At 60.3% G+C, this 19,456-nt stretch overlaps 1 protein-coding gene across 1 annotated transcript in view; it reads left to right on the top strand.

The window, feature by feature from the left end:
• Window positions 1-522: 522 nt before the first annotated feature.
• FAM222A (family with sequence similarity 222 member A) overlaps window positions 523-19,456 on the top strand; it is a 47,432-nt gene continuing 28,498 nt past the window's right edge. Inside the window, exon 1 of the mRNA XM_045844448.1 lies at window positions 523-1,557. The gene's annotated coding sequence lies outside the window, so the exon portion shown is untranslated. The remainder of the gene's footprint in view (window positions 1,558-19,456) is intronic.

Genomic DNA, 19,456 nt, shown 5'->3' on the forward strand with positions numbered 1-19,456 from the left:
CTACCATAAGTTTCTCATCTGTGAAATGGGGGTGATAACAATACTTAACCCGTTGTGTGTAAAGATTAGGTAAAGTACTTCGTTATGTGTTAGCTTCTTTTATTATTTTTATTGTTTTTAACACTTAGCTACCAAATAGGTGCTCAATGATGATATTGGTTTTCCCACCCCCCCCCCCCCGTTCCCGACTAAAGGGACTGCAAGTACCAGCATGCCCTGCACCACCATTTGGGGCCCCTCCACCCGGTGCCTGCGTGCTGCATACCGGGAGATGCAGTCCTTTCGAGGCTGGCCCCGCCTTGCCCCAACTTGGGGGAGGAGGTTGGAGAGGCGCCCTGCCGGTCTTTGAATTTTGCCGCGAAAAGCGCGCGTGGAGGCCCCTCGGCCACGCCCCCCACAGGACGCGGCGCTGCGTCACCCTGGTAACCGCCTCCCGGCCGTCGCTGATTGGGTCAGACCGCAGAGGGAGGGCGGGGGGCGAGACACCGCGGCAGTTGCGGGCGCTCGCTCCTGTCAGTCGGGCCGGAGCGGAGCAGCGGGCAGGACAGCAGGGCTGGAGGCTCCGCGAAGAGGCTGCGTGCCCCAGCCGGGGAAGGCGAAGAGCCGGGCCCACCACCTGCGAGGCGAGGCGTGCGGCACCCGGATCTCAAGCGAGGCGAGGCGCCGGCGCGCGCCAGGCGGCGCGAGGCTGAGGTCCCGGGAGCCCCCCGCACGCCACCCCGGGCCACAGGCGCGTGAGAGCCCGGTGCGCGCCTCCCCTTCTGCACCTCGCGAGCTCGCACTCCCGGTGCACCGTCCTCCGGGCCGTCCCCACGTCCTCCCTGTTGTAGCCGGACAGATTATTTCTCGGCACTGAAGCCCCCGGGGCTGTATCCGAGCCTCCGCCGCCCGCTGTCACCGCCTCGGCTGCCGCTGCTCTCCGCCTTCCCCTCCCCCCACACCCGGGGCTCGGAGCAGGAGGAGGAGGGGCTGGTGCATTCTCGCTGCCGCTCTTTGCAACCTGCGGAGGCCGGTGCATGCCCGGCGAAGCGCCCGGACCGCTGCAGGTGCGTGCAATTCTAAAGGAGAAAACCCTCCCACCCCTGGGCGAATCCCAGGGCTGCAAGCCTCCGGCAGGCGGTCGAGCGAAAGGAAGCAACAAAGACAGGCTGCAGCTGGGGCCGGCGAGAGGGGCCGCGGCTGCCGGGCTCCCGGCGCAGGCGGAGAGGGCGCCCCGGGGAGCGGCGAGGGCTGAGCTGCAGCCCTGAGCGGGACCCAGAGGGGAGGCGCAGCGCCGCCCGGGGGACGCGGTGAGCACAAGCCTCGGCGAGGATGCGCCGCTTGAGCGCCGGCGCGGCGCAGGTTCTGGGCGGGCGCGACCCCTGCTGAGCCGAGACCCTCCACCCCCGGACTTCGGACGGCGCGGGCTGGCGCCTGTATTGGCCTCACCGACAGCATCCCTTTCCACCCGGAGAGAGATATAGGCCCCCAAGAGGGGCCCTCTCAGGCAGCCTCTGTCACCTCTGCATGGCTGCAACCCTGCCAGCGGAAAGTCGCCGCTGAGACCTGGTTGATCCGGTGAGTTCCGCGGGGCACGGTTACCGGTTGGAGCTGGGGGCACCCCCTGGCGTCGGGGCAGCCCGGACGGGAAATAAAGGGACCCCGGACTGTTGGGGATTCTGAAGCATAGGTGCTTCTTGATCCCCCCTTTCCTTCCCACACACAACTTGCCTGGACTCGCCAGCTGGCCAGAGTAGAGGTTAGGGACAGTTCCCAGTACTCTGCTTGGGCCCTGGGCCGGGTTATATGTCACCCCATCCCTAAAGCCAGCAGACAAAAGTAGCAGGGGTAGCGGCTCTGTCTTCTGAAAATTCGCCCGGAATTCCTGCTCCTTGGAGTGTTTGAGAAGGTGGGCACCCAGCATGGGATAGCGTGGGGTTCTCCCAAGTAGCCTCTGAGATGTTTAGGGCACATTGACTCAGAGGGGTACGTGGAGACCTGGTTACGTGCAGATGGCTGCTTTTGAGGATTGTTTCTCTGAAGCTAGACTGTTAGCAGGATCCCCTTGCAGCCTACGTTCGTATAAAAAAAAAAACTGGCAGGTATGGCAGGTACCCAACCAAGGCAGCCGTGGCATGACATCACTAGCAGGCCTCTGATGTCACTGGGGTTGCAGTGGAGGCACAGCTTGTCTTAACCCAAAGAAAGCGTGAGGGTCATTGCATCCAAGGGCGGGGCTGGATGCCTCTGGATAGTGGAGGGGTGGAGGCAGACACCCCACCCCAAATGCAGTCCCCTGACCTAAACCCCAGGTGCCCTGATGAGGTGGGGGAGGGAGGCAGCACCAGCGGTTCCTCCTGCTCCTCCCCGCAAGGACAGGTGTTCAGCTTGGGTCATACAGCCTGGGGGCTTAGGACGCCCCAACAGCAACTTTCTACTTTCAAAAGGGGTGCCACAGAGACCACCTGCTGAAACACACCCAGCCAGCAGGCTGAAGTTCTCTGGGTCCCCAGAGAGCTGTGGGTCCCCTGCCTTACAAGGGGCCTGCTTCTGGTCAGGAAAACCTGGGTGCCTCACCCCCCAGCCGGGGAGAGGGCAAAGGAGCTGCTGCCCGCCGCCCTTCAAGTCGGGAGGGTGCCCCGCCGTTCACTGCCAAGATGAGGGGCCTCGGCCCAGCCTAGACTCCCGCTGCCCCACTCCTTTTGGTGGTTAAGGTGATCCTGACAAGCTCCATGTGGTGTTCATTAAGTGAGTGAAGGGCAAGTCAGGCCCCTCAGTGCCAAGGTCTGAATAAAGCGTGTCTCTGCCGAGGAGCCAGTTTTATTATTTTTTTAAGATTTTCTTTATTTTTAGAGAGAGGGGAAGGCAGGGAGAAAGAGAGGGAGAGAACCATCAGTGTCCCCAAATGGGGACCTGGTGGGCAACCCAGACATGTGTCCTGACCCAGAATGGGACCAGTTTGCAGGAAGACGCCAAGCCCACTGAGCCACGCCAGTCAGGGCGAGGGGCCAGCACCGACCCTCCTCCTGGTGAAGGGCCAGAGGACCCCCGGGCAGCGTCCTGCCACCGGCTCTTCCATGCCTCTCCTAAGTTCCATGCAGCAATCGCTGCCAGTGTCAGAGTTGCTGTGATCACATTTCTAGGAAAAGGTTAGAGAACCGTGTCATTGCTTCAGGGGTGCGGGGTGGGGTGAGAGCAGAGGGGGGATGTATTTGAGGTCATCGTGAGAGGCCAGGCCCCGTCTCTATGCAGCAAGCATTTTTTTTTCCCTGTTCTATTCGGCTTTCTAGCTAGATGAGCAGGTCAATAAATATCAGTGGAGCTGCTTTTGGGGGCTTTGCGGGGAGATGATATTTCTAGCTGAAATGGTGTCGTTAAACACACAGGCTTCCAAGGACGGAGGAGCAATAGCAGATGGGTGGAGAAGTGGGAGAGACGGGCAGAAAGGCTGTTTGCGCTGCCTCTCGAAGCTTCCCAGTTTAGAAACAAACTCCGAGTGCGCCGGAGATCCACAAACACAGGCAGTTGGAGGTCCTCCACGGAGTATTTACACTTCCAAAGCCAAGGCGGAGGGAAAGGCTGTCAGAACTGGGCGATTCCTTCTGTTCCCTTCCCTGGGCTTGGCAACAGCACCAGGTGACACACAGGAGGGAGTGCCAGCTTACCCAGCATGCCAGCATTTTATGGGATTGCAGTTACTCTTTGCCATGACTCACGTGCTGTAGCCCATTATACAGATGAGGAAACCGAGGCTAAAACAGAGGAAGTGATGAGATGCGGGTGCTCAGCCAGGAAACTGCGGAGGTCAGGCTCTCAATTGTACTGGCTTCAGAGCTCCCAGGTCTTCCCACCCTCATCTGTGCAGGGGAGGCACTGCCACCGCCTCTCATTGGGCACGGTCCCTGCAAGAGTCAGGGGTCATTGGCTATAGAGGACATCCGGCCTCACCAGGATGTCTTGCCACACTGCAACCCAGGTTGGGATCCTGCTTCCCATTACCTACAGGACAGACTGAGCAGAGTAAGCACTTCTGCTTTGGCCTTGTGGGCAGCCTGCCTCCCTCTCCCCTGGCACCTTTCTCCAGCGCTGGGGGAAGGAAGGGATCACATGAGACCCGCCTGCCAGGAGGGGATGGGAGAGCTGGCCCTGGGCCCCTTGTCACCTGCCTCTCTGGGCTTACCTGGGGTGGGGCGTGAGGGTGCCCCAGCCATCCCAGGGTCCCTCTCGAAGGCACCCTGCTGGTGGGGAAGTCAGGAATATAGATGGGGCAAGGGCATCTTTGGTACATGTGACCTCCTGACCCAGCCTGGTGGTGGGAGTGAGCCTTGTGGGAGTGCCCTTAGACTCTCAGGAAGGGCAACTAGGGATCCACCAGGCAGAGAGGTGGAAAGAGTGTTCTGCACCGTGGGAGTGGCCACAGAGGGGGCCTGTGATTGCTGAGGTGTGCTAATGAGGGGCCGCGTGGCCCTGGGGTGGCCTGGAGGCTTAGGTGGATGGAAGAGGTTCAAGCAGGAGAGAGTCCCCCTTGTCAGAGATGGTGACCCTGGACATCCTTCCAGACAGGCTGGGGAGGGCCTTCTCAGCTCTCAGGGCAGCCCTCTGTGTCAAGGTGAGCTGTCCACCCCCCACCTTCAGTAATCCTTATCACTTACCTAATTCCGAGTAAGCTCACCCATCCCATCCCTTCTGAGTGTCACGGTTGCTCTGCACCTGGGCTGGGTGACTTAAAGCCCCAATGGGAAAGAGCCCAGCTATGGAGCGGGCCTGTCCCCTGCTGGCTGTGTGACCTTGAGTGAATGGCCTTGCCAGTCTGAGCCTCAGTTTCCAAATCTGTGAGGAGGAGCTGATAATAGCACCCGCTTCCCAGGGTGTGGTAAGGATTCAGCGAGGGCTTAGCACAGGTGGTAGCATACAGTAAGCACACCATAAATGCACATTCTCCTGGCCACTGTCAACTTCAACCTCAGAATGGGGCCTTGAAAGGCTTTCCCAGCCCCCTCTTGGACCCAAAGATCAAAGACCCCAGGGCAGGTCTGGGCCTCCCACCCTTCCAGTTGCCTCTGCTGGGCCTCCCACCTACCTGCCCCAGGTACCCCATATATGTGGCTCCCATCTGAGCTCCTGGGGTGGGTGCTGGGGCCTGGGCAGGGGTCCCCTCCCCAGCCCCCTCCTGCCCCCTCCGCCTCCCCATCCCTCACAAACCGGAGGAAGCAAGCGGAGCAGCTCATATTCATGAACCGTAATTCAATCAGGCGGCGATTCCTCTGGGCGTGGGGCGGGGGTGAGAACGAAGGGGCGCGCACAAAAGGGCCGCTTTATTACCTCCCGCGGGCCGGGAATTGCGGCTCTCCCCCGGCAGCGGCCGGAGCCTCCTTTATTGTGTTAACCCATTTGCGTGTCAAGAGCTATTGTGCGCTTTCTCTGCCTGCGCTGAGAAGGCTGCGGGAGGAGGGCTTCGCGCCGGCCGGTCACCTCGGCGGGCGCCGCCCACCGCCCTGATTGGTTGCTAAGTGATTTGCATCCAAGGTAATCACTTTTATCTCAGAAGGATGTCGACTATAATTATAAGCTACTGACATCTTTTGAAATCTGCCTAATGACTATTTTAGTCTGCACCGGGTGGGGAGGGGGGGTTCTGGAGGCTAGGGGAGTGGGGGAGGGAGGAGGCTGGGAGGTGGTTGGATTCCTTCCACCGGGACCTTTGATTCGTTAGTTGAGAAATATCTGAGTGCCTACTGCGTGCTGCCTCGAACAAAAGATGGTGCTGGAGATGGGGGTGTTGGCTTCCTGTGGGCGGAGTTGGGACCATTTCAGAGATGGGGAAAGAGAGGCGGTGGGGAATGAGCCACCTGCCTGGAATCACACGCCCAGACAGTGGCTGGAAGCCGAGTCTACCCCCAAACTCCCGTGTCGGCACTGGAGTGGGGTATAGACAGAAATAATGGAATCATTCCTGGGTAGGGGTCACCTGTCTGGTAACCTCCCTGGGCTTATGTGATGACCCCAAGGAATGCAGGGGCTACCCCATTTTGTCAGGGAGGAAACGGGGCTCAGAGAAATTATGTCGCCGCCCAAAGTCACACAGCCAGAGAGCGGCAGAAGTATGAGGTCTGTCGGTGGCCAGAAGTGGGATTCCAGCTCCCCCCTTGGTGTTTCCATTCGGTAAACACCTGGCATCAGCCTGAGCCAGGCACCCCGCTGGCCACGCTCTGGGTGGCAATGCTCTGAGAAATCAGATGGCCCACAGCTTCCGTGGGTAGTAAAACGAGTCTGCAACTCCCTCGATTTCTGGACAGAGCCAGCACAGGGCCAGGGCCAGAGGAGAGACATCAAGGAGAGGAAACTACAGCTGGTCACGGAGGGCTTCCTGACAGAGGGGGCTTTTGCTCTGGGCCCTGAAGCCTGGGTAGATCTGCCCAGCATGCAATGAATGGGGATGTGACCGGCAGAGGGAGCTTGAGAACCAAGGGGCATGACCAGCAAGAGCAGGGGAAGCTTATAAGAGGGTGGAGGCAAAAAGGGGGATAAACGAGGAGGGTATGTGGGGGCTGGAGTGCGACTGGGGAGGAACCCCAGTTTGTGTGTCTTCCAACAAGTCACTTTGCCTCCCTGGGCCCCGTTTTCCCCATCAAGGGAGTCCTAGCGGTTTTCCCACAGGCTTGTGGGTGAAATGCGCCTGAGTGTGTGGAGCGCTCGGGGGAGCTTGGCTGAGCCCTTTAGAACTGGGTGGGCAGGGCTCAGGCCCCAGCCAGCCATCCTGGCCCCACAGCAGCTGTTTGGGGCCCTGGGAGCCCCCGCCATTGTGCAGAGGGCACTGGGGACAAAGGCCGGAGAGGTCAGGGGGTAAGGCCGAGGCCGGCGGTGCACAGGCGTCTGGGGATGGGGACGTAATGACACGAAACTTAATGGCCCGGAGTCTGTGGGGAAGGGGCCTCCTTTGGAGGAGGAGGAGGGCGGTGCAGCCACCAGCTGTCTCCTCCACAGATCGGCTGCCCCGGCAGGGTCAGCTGCCCCACGGGGTCCAGGTCTGAGCTTGGCACTGGGGAGGCAGAGGTGGCAGGGTGTCCCAGCCAAATCCAGTCCCCAGGCCTGATTTGGGGGCTTGGCCCTGCCCCCAGCGTCTGAATAACCGCAGCCTCATCATCTGTCAGATGAGCCAGGGATCCACTCTGGAGGGCAGCTGCGAGGCTTGGCAGTCACCGATAGCAAGTGGGCAGTAAACAGGAACTGCTATTTTCGCTCTTTATTCATCCGATCACTCAAAGAGATTCAGTGCTCCCCGCCAGGCTCCCTGCCAGGTGCCAGGGACATGAAGATGAACAAGGCCAGTTGCCTTGAAAGGTGGCAAGGCCCCCAACAAACACATCGCAGTGCAGCGGGTTAGTTGCCACAATACAGGAATTCACAGTCTGCGGGCGCTGTGCCAGGAGCTGGGGGACGGCCGTGAGCAAGCCAGACTGGGGTCCCCAGCCTCTCAGAGCACGCTCGGAAATCAGAGGCCAGAATTACTGCTTCCAGCCGATAGCCGGGGATGGCTCCCTAGAGGCGGGGGCTTCTGTCCACACACCTTTGCCTGTTACGGGAGTCACAGGACCCTGGTGGCATCTGCCGTGCGCCAAGCTGAGCTTCTGGCTTTGGCATTGTGTTCTCTCCCTCAATCCTTACATGGTTCTGGGCTGTAAATGAAGAAACTGAGGCTCAGTGCAGTGCGGCGACAGCCCGGGGCCGTGTGGCAGGCCAACGCAGTCCCCTTCCTTATCCACGCAGGCTTTCGCCCGTTCGCTGTCTTGCGAGGGCTCGGGGCTGGGTGAGGCTGTCACGTGAGACTCCTTGGGCCGTAGCTGAGAGGATCCAGTTCTGGGCCAGCTGTTGCCTTAATAAGCTACACGACCTTGAGCAGGTCACCCCCCAACGCCAGCTGGGCCTCAGCTGCGTCCTCTGGAAAATGTCAAGGATGGCAAATCCATCGCAGGCCTGTCTTACTTTGCACTGCTGTGCCCTTGGCAGACATTGCCAATCAATTGCTGCCCTCTTCCCCTGCTGAGTTCTTCCCCTGACCTTGGGTTCTTTCCAGGGCTTTGGGCAGGCAGCACGAATCAATCAGCAGGGTTCTTTCCAGGGCTCTGGCCAGGCAGCACCAACCTATGAGCTGGAGTCCGCTTGCCCGCCTGGCCCGGAAGAGCTCAGGGGTCCCTCTGGCCCTTCTCCGTGTGGTTCAGAGGACCAGGGTGCCTGAGTGAGGGATTCTGGAGTATCTTCTCGGAGGAGGTGGGGTGTTCTGCAGCCACGAGAGCTGTGGGCGTGGTGAGGGTCTGGTACCTTCCTTCATCTGTGTCCCCACCCCTGCCGCCCAGCCTGTGCTCGGCGTGATTGCTCCGGGCAGATTCCGGATGCTTTCAGTCTGGATGATAATGGCAGCGTTTATCGAGCTCTTCCTGAGAGCTGGGACCTTCGAGGCCGCCCTCTCATCCATCATTCTGCAGAATCCCCGCAGCACGCCTCTCGGCTCCCCTAGGAGGAATCCTTAGCCCATTTTCGAGATGAAGCAAATGAGGCTCAGAGTGACGAAGGAGAGTAAGGTCACGCACGTGCCGAGTGGCTGGCTGAATGACATTCACACCCAGGTCTCGGAGTCCACAGCCTGGAGCAGGGCTGGTCAGGGCGTGAAGGAGGTCTCATTCAAGAAGGGTTGACTTCTGACAGGTGGAGGTGGGCCTTCTAGGTGGAGGGAACAGCATGAGAAGCAGCTCGGAGGCAGATAGATAAGAGTGTTTAGGTTGAGGGACTAGTATGTGGCTGGACATGGCTGGAATGCGGAGAGAAAGGGGCCGTAGAGGGAGCCGGGGCTGGCCGTGGCACTTGGACTTCGCCCTCCTGTGGCAGGGAACTGCGGCAGCTCTCGGAGTAGATGAACAACCCAGCGGCGCGTGTATCCGACATCCCCACGAACCCAGGGAGAGGTCCGCTGGTGCTCGGGACCACCTCTGGTCTCCCGGAAGCTTTAGCCGAGAACAGTGCCTGGCACACAGTAGGCAGGCATCCGAGAAGTGTTTGTTGAAAGAATAAGTGAAGGCTTGCCAGACCAAAATGCTCCCGACCTCCCGTGGGCCCAGCTGCGAGGAGGAAAGGCCAGAGTTCCCCTCTTTCTGGAAGAAGCTGAGCTCCGGGTTGGGGTTGGAGCCTGGGTGGGTACCTGGGGCCAGGGTCTCCCTCCCAGCACTGCGGTCCCCGCTGCCTGTCCCCAAGACCCATCCTAGACTTTCCAAGGGATGTCCCCGCCCCCCTGCCACTCCTGCCCGGCAGCCTCGACCCGGCGCTTGGGGGAATAAAAGATGAAGGTTCATGACCATTTTTTAACTCAATAAAGGGAGAGACAAGCTGCAGGCTGCAGGCCGGAGATATAATTAGTTCGCAGCAGTGGCGCTTTCTTGATTTAGCTTCTGAGAGAACAAGACAAGGATGTTATACCCAATTAGCAGTAACATCCAGTCGGAGGCTCAATAGGTGAGATAACAAGCTATTTTTATGACTTTTCTTTCCCAGCCTGGAGGGGGCGGGGGGTGGGAGGGGGTATCCGAGCCTTCTCTCTTTTCATCGGGGAACAATTATTAGCAATCTCAGGATTTCCCAAAGGCAAATGATGCATTCTCGAACCCAAACAAGCAAGGATCCCGGGGCGGCAGGCTGGCTTTTTGAGCCCAGGACTAGTGGAAGCGGTGCAGGCGCCCCATTCTGGGAGCCCTCCGGCGAGGCTCCGGCGCGGCTCCGGCGCGGCTCCGGCGCACACACAGAGAGCCCTTGCGGCGTGCTCTGTACCTGCCTTGACTTCCCTCCCTGCTCCCAGGAGGCAGAGGGGCCGGTTCCCCTGGGGATGAGGAAAGAGCCAGTTCTGGCCCGTGGCAGCTCTTCCTGGCACCACCCTAGGTCTTTTCTGCCAACTGGGCCAGAGATTCTGGCTGCCCAGACTTGAACCTGCCATTGCACTCTGCCCGCTGGACCCCCGTCATGGCTCGCACTGCCCTACCACCCTCCTGCCTGTCCTGGGTCCCAGACCCAGTCTCTGGCAGGGTCTGGGTGGTGGTAGCGATTAGGTCCTCTCTGTCCACCCTCATCACCCCCTGTGCCAGGGCATCCGGCACCGGCCAAGTCTCCGCTGGACAGGGGAGCCCTGCCAAGCCCCGCCCCAGTTGCCTGGCCACGCTCCGACTCCTGGCGAGGGCTAGGGGATGCCCAGAGAGGTGGCTGGCATGGCTGGCGTGATACCCCGTCAGCCAGGCCCCACGCCGCGAGCATGTTCCTGGGCCTCTGCCCATCCCGGGGCATCGAGCCCCACCCTGTCCCGAGTTCCGTCTCCCTGTCAGTGTGGAGCCCCGTGCGTGTGGCTCCGACAACTGACAAACCCAGCCATGCAAAGTGGGAGTTTAATTGCAAACAGTTTTTATGGATCATGGGCCCATCTGTGCCACCATATGCAAAAGGAAAAAAAAAACCCATTTAAAAAAATATCTCCCTGCCCCACCCCCCAAACTGACTCCAAAAGAAACAGTTGCCAAGATTTCTCTGGCTGTCGCCAGGCACAGAGCTGGGACTTGTCCTGGGGGGCTTCCTGCGGGGTGGGCCTGGCAGTCGGGGGGCCAGGTGGGGCAGGGCTGAGAGGACCCCCTGGAGCCCGCCTGCTGAGAGGGGGCCACGGCCTCTGCCAACTGCCGGCAGTTCCTGGGCCCCCCCGGGTTCTCTCTGGGCTCCGGGCCTTGGCACAGGCCGTGCAGCTGTTCCAGTACTCGCTGTCCTTTCCCGGCCACCTCGCTGCTGCTGTCTGCGCGGCCTCTAGGGTGGTGCTTGGCACAGAGTGGGCATCGTGCAGTGTTGACGGCAATGTGAGAAGGAGTGTGTCTGGAGGCCCGCAGACGAGCCACCTCCTCTGCCGTCTCTAGCCCCGGACACGGACCCCAGGCAGGGTCTGAGATAGTCAGTGGCTGCCTTGATTCGCCTCCCTGCCTCCAAGAGGCATCGGGAGGCTGGGCCAGTTCCCCTCGGGGCTGCCCGGGCTGGCAGACTCCCTATTCCCAGTGGTCCCCTCTGCCATGGTGCCCAGCTCCGAAGATGGGCCCCACCCGAGGGCTGGGCCTGGGCAGCACGGGCTTCCACCTGGGCTCCGGGTGGGCTGGTCATTGGGGTTCCAAAAGGCCTCCCCTCTGCGGTGGCCTGCCAGGGTTCGATCGCCACGCCACCTTACCCCGGCGACTTCAGGCCACCATTTCTTCCCCTCCGTGCCTCAGTTTCTCCCTCTGTGAAATGGGGATAAGTTGACGGGACACTGTGTGTGAAGGTCTGTCATTTCTCTTTCCCTTGGGAGGGTCTTTGCTTTGTTCACTGATGTCTCCCCAGCATCCTAATCAGGACACGTGATGTTCTGTGGAGTGAGTGAGTGAGTGAATGCACGCATGAACGCACGCACGCACCCGTGGGTGAGGGGTTTGAAGGACTCCAGGGAGCAAATGAGACGTGGGCTTTTGGCTTGCCTGAAATTCAGGGGTTTTATACCCCTTTTTACTGAAGTCTAGAAACCACTGAGCCACCTGTCGGGCTTGCAAACTGTGTTCTGATGAGGGAAACTGAGGCTCAGAAAGGCCGAGGGACTCTCCCAAGGTCACGAAGCCGGAAAGAGGCTGGAACTGGGACTGGAACCCAGATCCTGTGACTCGAACCCAGATCCTGTGACTCCAGCTGGCCAGGTCCCTGCCCCTCACGTTATAGGTGAGGAAGGTTAGGCCCAGAGTAGGGAAGGGACTTGGCCAAGGTCACACAGCAAGGGAATAGCAGCCAGCATTTGTGGGGTCCTTCCTACCCCCATTACAAGATGAGGAAACAGGCCCTCCAGCCTCAGAGCCAGGCCAGCCAAGTCCGCTGCTCTTCCTTCCTTCCGCTCCCTCCCTCTTCCCTAAGCCTGTGCCTGGGATCGCTGTGCCCATGTGTTTCCCCATCAGCTTCACAAGCCAGCAGCTCCGTGTGTGCCAGCGGCCGGGCCCCATGCTGGAGGTCCCTGGGCCCAAGACCCCAGGGCCCGGTACTTGGTGCGGCCCTCCCGCAACAGGTAGCTGGAGGAAGCGGGACCCCAGAGACCCGGGCAGGCGGGGGCTGGCCAGGCCCCTGGCAGGAGCCCAGGCCAGGCACCAGCAGCCCGCTCCCCTCCCGGCGGTGATCACCAGCTCCCGTTGTAATCATTAAAACTATTAGAAGGGAACGTTCGCTTGAAGCAAATGTCAGGCGTCGAGCTGTGCTTTGTAAACGCTCACAATTAATGCCAATCAGGCCCGGAAAAAAGCCGGCCTGGAATCCTGTCTGTTTCGTCTCGTTTGTCAGCTGGTGCCGCTTCATGTTGCACATTTTCATACAATTGCTATAAACATAAAAGGGAAACTCCACAGTGTTCCCGGGCGCCCGGATGGTGCGCGCCGACTTAATTACTTGGTGTTCTGCTGTTCACTTGGCCGCCCTGAGCGGGTGGGAGGGAGAGAGGCAGCCTGTGTGTGGCAGGGCACGGTTCCCCTGGGGGTCAGCCAGGGGGGTGGGTCTGGCTCCAGGCCTGGGTCCCCTGCCTCACGCGCCCTGGCCCACGGAGCTGAGGATGTCTGTGAAACAAGTATGAAGTGCTAAAATGTTTGCAAAATCCTCAAGGAGGAAGAGGGGACCAGAGTCCATTAGACTTGACTTCACATGCCTAGTCTGTTTCCTAGAATAATCCCACCTCCTGCACAGCAGACACGGCACCCCTTGCCCGCTGGGCCTCAGTTTTACCATCTGTGAGTTGGGAGTAAGAGCCCAGTGGTCAGGAGGTAAGCTGGCTGGGGCCGGGCTCTGGGCTCAGGGCATCAGCAGCAGGTTTTTTCTCATTTGCCCAGCTGTTGCCCAGGCTCTTCGAGGATCGACAGGGAAGCTGGGGCCTGGAGTCCCACTTCCAGAAGTGGTAGAGCCGGAATCTGGGCCTGGGTTGCTGGACTCCCGAGGCCATGACCGTGGTGCCACCCTGCCGGGCCCTCCCTCCCAGGCAGGGTAGCCATAGGGTTGAAAGGAGACGAGGGAGCTGAAAGTCACAGCACACAGTAGGTGTTTCATGAACAGGCCAGCTGACAGGCCAGGGGCAGTAGGGGGCTCAGGCCCTGGCCGGAGGGTCAGCACCAACACACAGGGACCTTGCTGGGTGGGGAGTGGAGGGTGGAGAGCTCTATAAGGGGTGCCATTCCCCCTCGCTCCCCAGGGAAGGGCTAAGGAGGGAGACACTGAGAACAAGGCTGGCCAAACCCTGGGCCACTCCTGCCCGCCACCCTTGCCCCCTGTGCCTCTAATCTGGCTCTGAGGTGCTGGGTGCTGACCGCACGCCAGGCCCCACACCACCTACCTGAGCCTTCAACATCCCAGAAAGCTGGGCATGTTACTATCATTGTCTCCATTGTACAGGTGAGAAAACCAAGGTCCAAACTGACCTCAGGTTACACAGCTGGGGTCCTGGGGGGGAAGCTGGAGTCAGATTCATGTCCAGGTTCATGCACTCCAAGGTCTTTTTCGTGCCTTTCCGGCCCCCTCTCCATGGTGGCCTGGCTGTGGCCCTGCCGCTCCCTGGGAACCCTCCCCAAGGTCCTGCTGAGCCCTCTGGCTCTCTGCGGATGGGTGTTCTGGAGGCCAGGCCGGCCCTGCAGGGACACACCAGCCTTTGTGTGCGCTCAGGCCGGGCCGGGTGGGGCAGCCGTCGGCGTGGGGAGAGGGCGGTGCAGCCGCACAGGCCAGGGATAAATGCTCAGAGCCAGGAATAGAGGCCCCTTTGTGTGGCGCTCACTGGGGGAGGGGGTGCTGCCAGCTGCTACCCTGTGTGACCGGGGAGGTCTGAGCCCTCCACAGAGGTCTGCTGCCACCCCCAGGGGACTGGCCAGGAGCCTGTCATCTCCCCTGCGGCCTCCTTCCACCATTATTTGCCTTCCTCTCATTTCCCTGGGGCCTCTGGCTCCTTATGGAGCCACTGGAAGCTGTTCACCGGGTTTGCTGTGAGCCTACTATGTGCCACCACTGGTCCAGACACTCCACCGCCCTGCAGGTAAAGGGCAGTAGTCCCATGCGACACATGAAGACACTGAGGCTCAGAGAGGACACGCGACTTGCCATACTCCCACAGCTGGCCGTGGGCCCGGGATCTGTGCCCTGCCAGTCTGGGGGCCCCAGGACCCAGGGCTGCAACTCAAGGTGCCCACCTCATTGCCTGGATGGTCTCAAGAAGGCTTCTGGCTGTGTCTGCCCCCTGGGTGGGCACCACATGTCCATCCCATCCCTCTGTTCTACTCAGGCCCTGGACTAGCAGCTGCTGCAGCTTTAGCGGGGACCCTACCCAAGAAACCCTCTCTGACCCTCAATGCCTTGGCCTAAAAGTGAGAATGAAACAGAGTCCAGCATGGGGGCGGTGCTGGGGACACAGGTAAAGCACGAGCTCCATGCCTGCTCCACACACGCAGGCTGCGCAACGTGGCTTGCGTTCCCAGCATCCCCACCGTGATCTGGGAGAGGTGAGAGGACAAGCCAAGGCAGTGGGTGGGTGACAGGGATGTGGGGGAACTCTTGGGAGCAAAAGCACATGGCAAGGGTTGTCTTACGGGTCCCTGCCGCAGCAGCCCCGTCCCACAGGTCAGCAGACTGAAGCTCGGGTAACTGAAGTGACTGGTCCAGGGCCCCAGGGCCCCAAGGAGCCAGGAACAAGGAAAGGTAGCTTCCTGGAGCCCCACCCTTAATCTCTTCCTAACCCCCTCCTGGCCCATGGTTGGCTGCCCACTGCGGGGGCTGACCGAGTCCCTTTGTGAGCCAGCTCTGTGGGAGGCCACAGGAAGTCCCCAAAGGCTGCTGGGCTTTTCACAGCATTTTCCAGCCACCTGGGACCAGCTCTCACTCAGCAGACCATTCCCTCCTCTGGGCCTTTGCTCACACGGGGGCTTTCCCCAGCAGCGCCTCCACTGGCCCCGTCCCTAGCTCACTCATGTGCGTGCGCGTGCACACACACACACACACACACACACACACACACACACATCTTTCCTCTTCCCTGAATACCCCCTGTCTAGTTGAGGCTTGGAGTCCCCTCCCTGGGCCTTGCATCCTACTCATGCCACCAGAGCCCTAAGCCTTTTCATCTCTCGCCCAGCTCTTCGGTGTGGTACATAGTAGGTCTTCAGTGAAGTCTGAAACAGACACAGCCCTGCCCTTTGGGGACCTAGTCCCCGCCTAGCAGGACGAACATATAAACAGGTCATTGGCAAGGCTGCATTTCTGGGATGGGGGTCAAGCGCAGGACACCTGAGGAGCAGGGAGCTCCCACCCTGGCCCTCCCTACTCTGCAGAAGGGAATGAACGCTTCTAAGCCCCTACTATGCTCCAGAAAACTCAGTCATCTCGTTTTAACCTTCCCAAGACAAGGCGGGTTTACAGATGGGACAAGGAGACTCAGGGAGGCAGGTACGCGCTGAGGCCCCACCGAGGCTCCGCCCACCTGACCCCAAAGCCTGCGCCCTTCCTCAGGGCAGGGAACTCAGGTGCCCACGGGGCCAACCAGGTGGCACAGCAGACAAAGCAGCTGCCATTTAGCCTCGTGGGAACTCGGACTCAGTGGTTCCAGAGCAACCAGTTTTGGTTTGCTTTCAAGACAAATCAGACAATGAGAATTTTGGGTGGAATTTTTGTTGCTGCTTTTCTTTTCTTTGTAGTGTTGGCAACCACGTCCCACTTTTTTATGTTTCTGTTTATTTTACTTTTTTTTTTTTAACCACAGCAAACGGGAAGAAAAGATATCTGTGGGGAAGGTTTGCCCCCTTCAAGCACGTGGGACCGTCTGGGGGGAAAGGCATGCGTGGGGTCCCGGGATGTCTCACCCTCCCCGTCCTTAGCCAGCAAGAGCCCCCAGAACCCCGAGGCAGCTCAAGACACCCCCAGACACCGCCTTCGCCGCCAGAGGCAGGAGGCAGGGCCCAAGCCCCACGAGGGCACCACCCAAATAGCTATAATCAGCAGCCTCGCCAAGACTTCAAACTCACCCAATTATCCTGTGAGGGAAAAAAAACACAAAATGAAAACAAATTAACATGTTTGCATAGAAGCTGCTGCAGCAACACAGCCGTGCGCACGCACATGCTGGCGCGTGCCCCGGGGAGGCTCGAGACTCCGTTGCCGCCCTCCCCAGGCCTGGCACCCACCTGGCAGTGCTGGGCAAGGTGTGCTAGGCCATGCCCACCACCAGGGGCCAAAACGTGCACTAGGCCCAGCGACTAGACTGTCCCCAAACCTGACTGGGTCTTGTCTCAGTCTACCGGCTTTCAGGTTTGTTTGTTTTTTTAAATTTAATAAACACATCAAATTCATTATGTGCCAAAAATTCAGCCTCATTGATCTGAACCCCTTTTGTCAGATGGGAAACTGAAAGCACAGAGAGGTTAATCGACCTGCCCAAGGCTGCACAGCTGGTGAGTGGAAGAGCTAGGGTTTGAACCCAGATGGACCAGCTCCAGAGTCCTTCTCTGCAGCTCCCTCCTGTCTGTGGATGACGTGCCCAGACCTCAGCCTGGCCTTCGAGGCCCTTCCCAAGCCCCAGCTCCTCCAGCCTGTGCCCATCCTTCTCTGGCACACCCCTACCCTGCCCTGCACGCGCGCTCACGCTGAGGGGCTGAGGGGCTGTGGGAGGGCGGTCACAGTCACAGAGCCGGATGGATCTGTGTTCAAATGCCTGCCACCTCAGTCCCTTGCTGGATGGCCTCGGGCAAGTGGCTGCTCCTCTGTGCCTCAGTTTCCCTCCTAGAAGATTGGGCACTGCTCTTGCCCCCAGGAGCATGCAGCTAAGGGGTTCAGATTCTCTCTCTTCTGGGAAGCTGCTCCCCATAGGAATGACCCCCTCTTCTCTGGGCTTCTTCAAACCTCTGCCTGACCCGAGGTCAGGGTCGCTGTGTATGTGCCTAATCATCTCTGCTGTGTCCGCGTCTTCCCTGGCCCCACAGCCTGGCATGCACGCAGCAGGTGCTCAGGCCAGCCTTGGCGAGTGGAGCCATCCCTTTCCCCGCTCTCACCTGGGCATACCTGGGGCTTGTGCCTGGGCTGGAAGGAGTCGGGTTTTAGTTCTTGACACTCAAGAGTCCTCGGGCCAGGGCTGCAGGCGCCTCCCAGGCCCCTTCCCCCTACTCTGCGGCACCCCTGACAAGTCTTTTCACCTCGGTAAGCCCCTTGCTGCCATCTCTGGCCCATGATGGTGAAAGCTGAGGGTGGACACTGCTGGCACTGCGGGCACCCGGTGGGCAGTGGATTATAAGGAGCTGGCGGGGGGCAACGGTGAGAGTAGCCACTGCCGCTGAGCGAGTGACTGCAGTCGGTGCGCACCTCATCTGGCTCAGCCCTGGTCGTGGCCAGGGGACTAAGGTGCAGTTCCTAGCCCCATTTTTCAAACGGAGAAGCTGAGGCCCCGAGGGAGTTTCTTAAGAGGGTCCTGCTGTTAAGCAGCAGAGCCGGGTTGGAACCCAGCCGTACTGGGTGTGGGCTTTAGCTGCGGCGCTGTGTTCGGCCCCTTCTGGATGCTCCTGAGAAGGCTGAGGCGGGTGAGGCAGGCAGCGCCTTGGGGATCGGAGAGTGAGGACCGGTCACAGGGTGAGGTCCTGGTGGGGGTGGTCGAGGGCTGACTTCACTGACCTCAGGGTGACCCTCTAGGCATCAGCCTCTTGGCCTATAGTCGTACGGACCACTCAGGGCCAGGCCGGTGCCTGGGGGAGTTGGCACAGCGCCCACCCCAGGAGTGGCCAGTCTCTGAGGACACTGGCTGCCCACTTGGCATCCCACCTTCTCTCGGCATGGCCCGGCCACAGGCTTGAGAGTCCCAGAGACCCGGCTCCACACCCAGACCCCGCCACATGGCCTTGGATGAAGCCTTGCGCTCTCTGAGCCTCTGCTCCCCCTGCAGAACGGGAGCCGAGGGTAAGCCTGCACCTCTCAGGACGCGCTCAAGGCCGAGGTGTGGTGTCCCGCATGTAGCTACTGCTATCGGAAGTGGCCCCTGCCCAGACCTCCTGAGGGGCTCTTCCTCTCCCTCAGAAGCTTCCCAGCCCTTGAGCTGCCAGGACACGGCTGGGGGTGGGGCTTGCCTCGCCTCCCAGGCCATGCCCAAGGGGAGGCTTGTGCCTACTGAGTGCCAGCCCTGAGCCTCTGCCCGCTCACTACTGTGCTGATGGACACTCACTCGGTTCTCTGGGATCCAGGTGTTACAGGTGTGTGGAGGGGTTTGTCAGGTGGAGGTAGCAAAGTGTGCAGTGAAATGCGGAGGAAGAGACCCCACAGCAGGTGACCAGAGAGGAGAGGAGACCCATGAGCCCGGACCGTGCAAGGAGTAGGTGAGAAAGAGAGGCCCCAGTGCACCCCTCCATTCAGTGTGGATTGATGGAGCGGGTTCTGCATGTACCTGGCCTTGGAGCAGAAAAAGACTAGAGAGGCAGGCATCTGTGAGGCCCAGCTGGACTGCCTCATTGCTGTGCGCCCCAGGGCCAGCTACACAGTCTCTCTGGACCCGCAGCCTCCCACGGGCTGTGAGGAGGGCTGCAGCCAGAAGGCACTTGGCAGTGGCTGGTTGAGGCCTGGGAACTGCACACTCAGAGGATCGACTCTGCCCCTCCCCCTGGGGGTGGGGTCAGAGCCAGTTCCAGTGGCTGAGCGGCGTGAATGGCAGGGGCGTGGCTCCTTCTCGCCTACCCTTCCGAGGCTCAGAGAGCAAAAGCCAGGGGTTGGTGGCGTGTAAGAAACGGGGAGAAGATTCTTTTTTTTTTTGTCCCCCATTGCAAAAGTAGTATTCATTTCTTAGTACTTGGAAAGGGCAAGTCGGATGCAGAAACAGTCAGCCCTCACCCCACTGCCCCGAGCCGAGCGCTTGGTCTCACGATGGGGACGTTCTGCCCAGGGGTCGGGCACTCGGGAAGTGCCCCACCTGGCCTCGCGTCAGTGACCGTCCTGGTCAGGCAGGGCTCCCAGGAGTGACTTCCTGCGTGGACGTGGCCAAGCCCGGGACCTGGCCCCAGGGACTGGCCGGCTCCTTGCTAAGCCTGTCCTGGGCGCCGCACCCATCGGCATGTTCTGGGCTGGGCTTCCGGGCGCCACCTGCCCGCCCGGCAGCCCATTGTCTGGCGGGCGGGGGGTGCCGCGCAGCCGCCGCTCCGCACACATCTGATCCCGTCTCCTCCACATCAGATCATTTGTAACCGTCACCAGGCAGTCGGGCCCGTCGCTGATTCAATCTCGGCTTTGTGCTGTCACAGCCGTTTTTCTGCGCTGGGCTGATTTTGAAAAGAGGCCCCTCTTTGGGCCCGCGTTTTATACATGGGGGAGGGGCGGGGATCTTTACGTGTACGCATGTGTGTGTCCACGCGTGTGTCCGTCCCCCCCCACACGTGCACGCGCACAAACACATTAGTCTCTGCCT

The sequence above is a fragment of the Phyllostomus hastatus genome, unplaced genomic scaffold (assembly GCF_019186645.2).
Source record: "Phyllostomus hastatus isolate PE091 unplaced genomic scaffold, TTU_PhHast_1.1 phas_contig_1162, whole genome shotgun sequence".
NCBI lineage: Eukaryota > Metazoa > Chordata > Mammalia > Chiroptera > Phyllostomidae > Phyllostomus > Phyllostomus hastatus.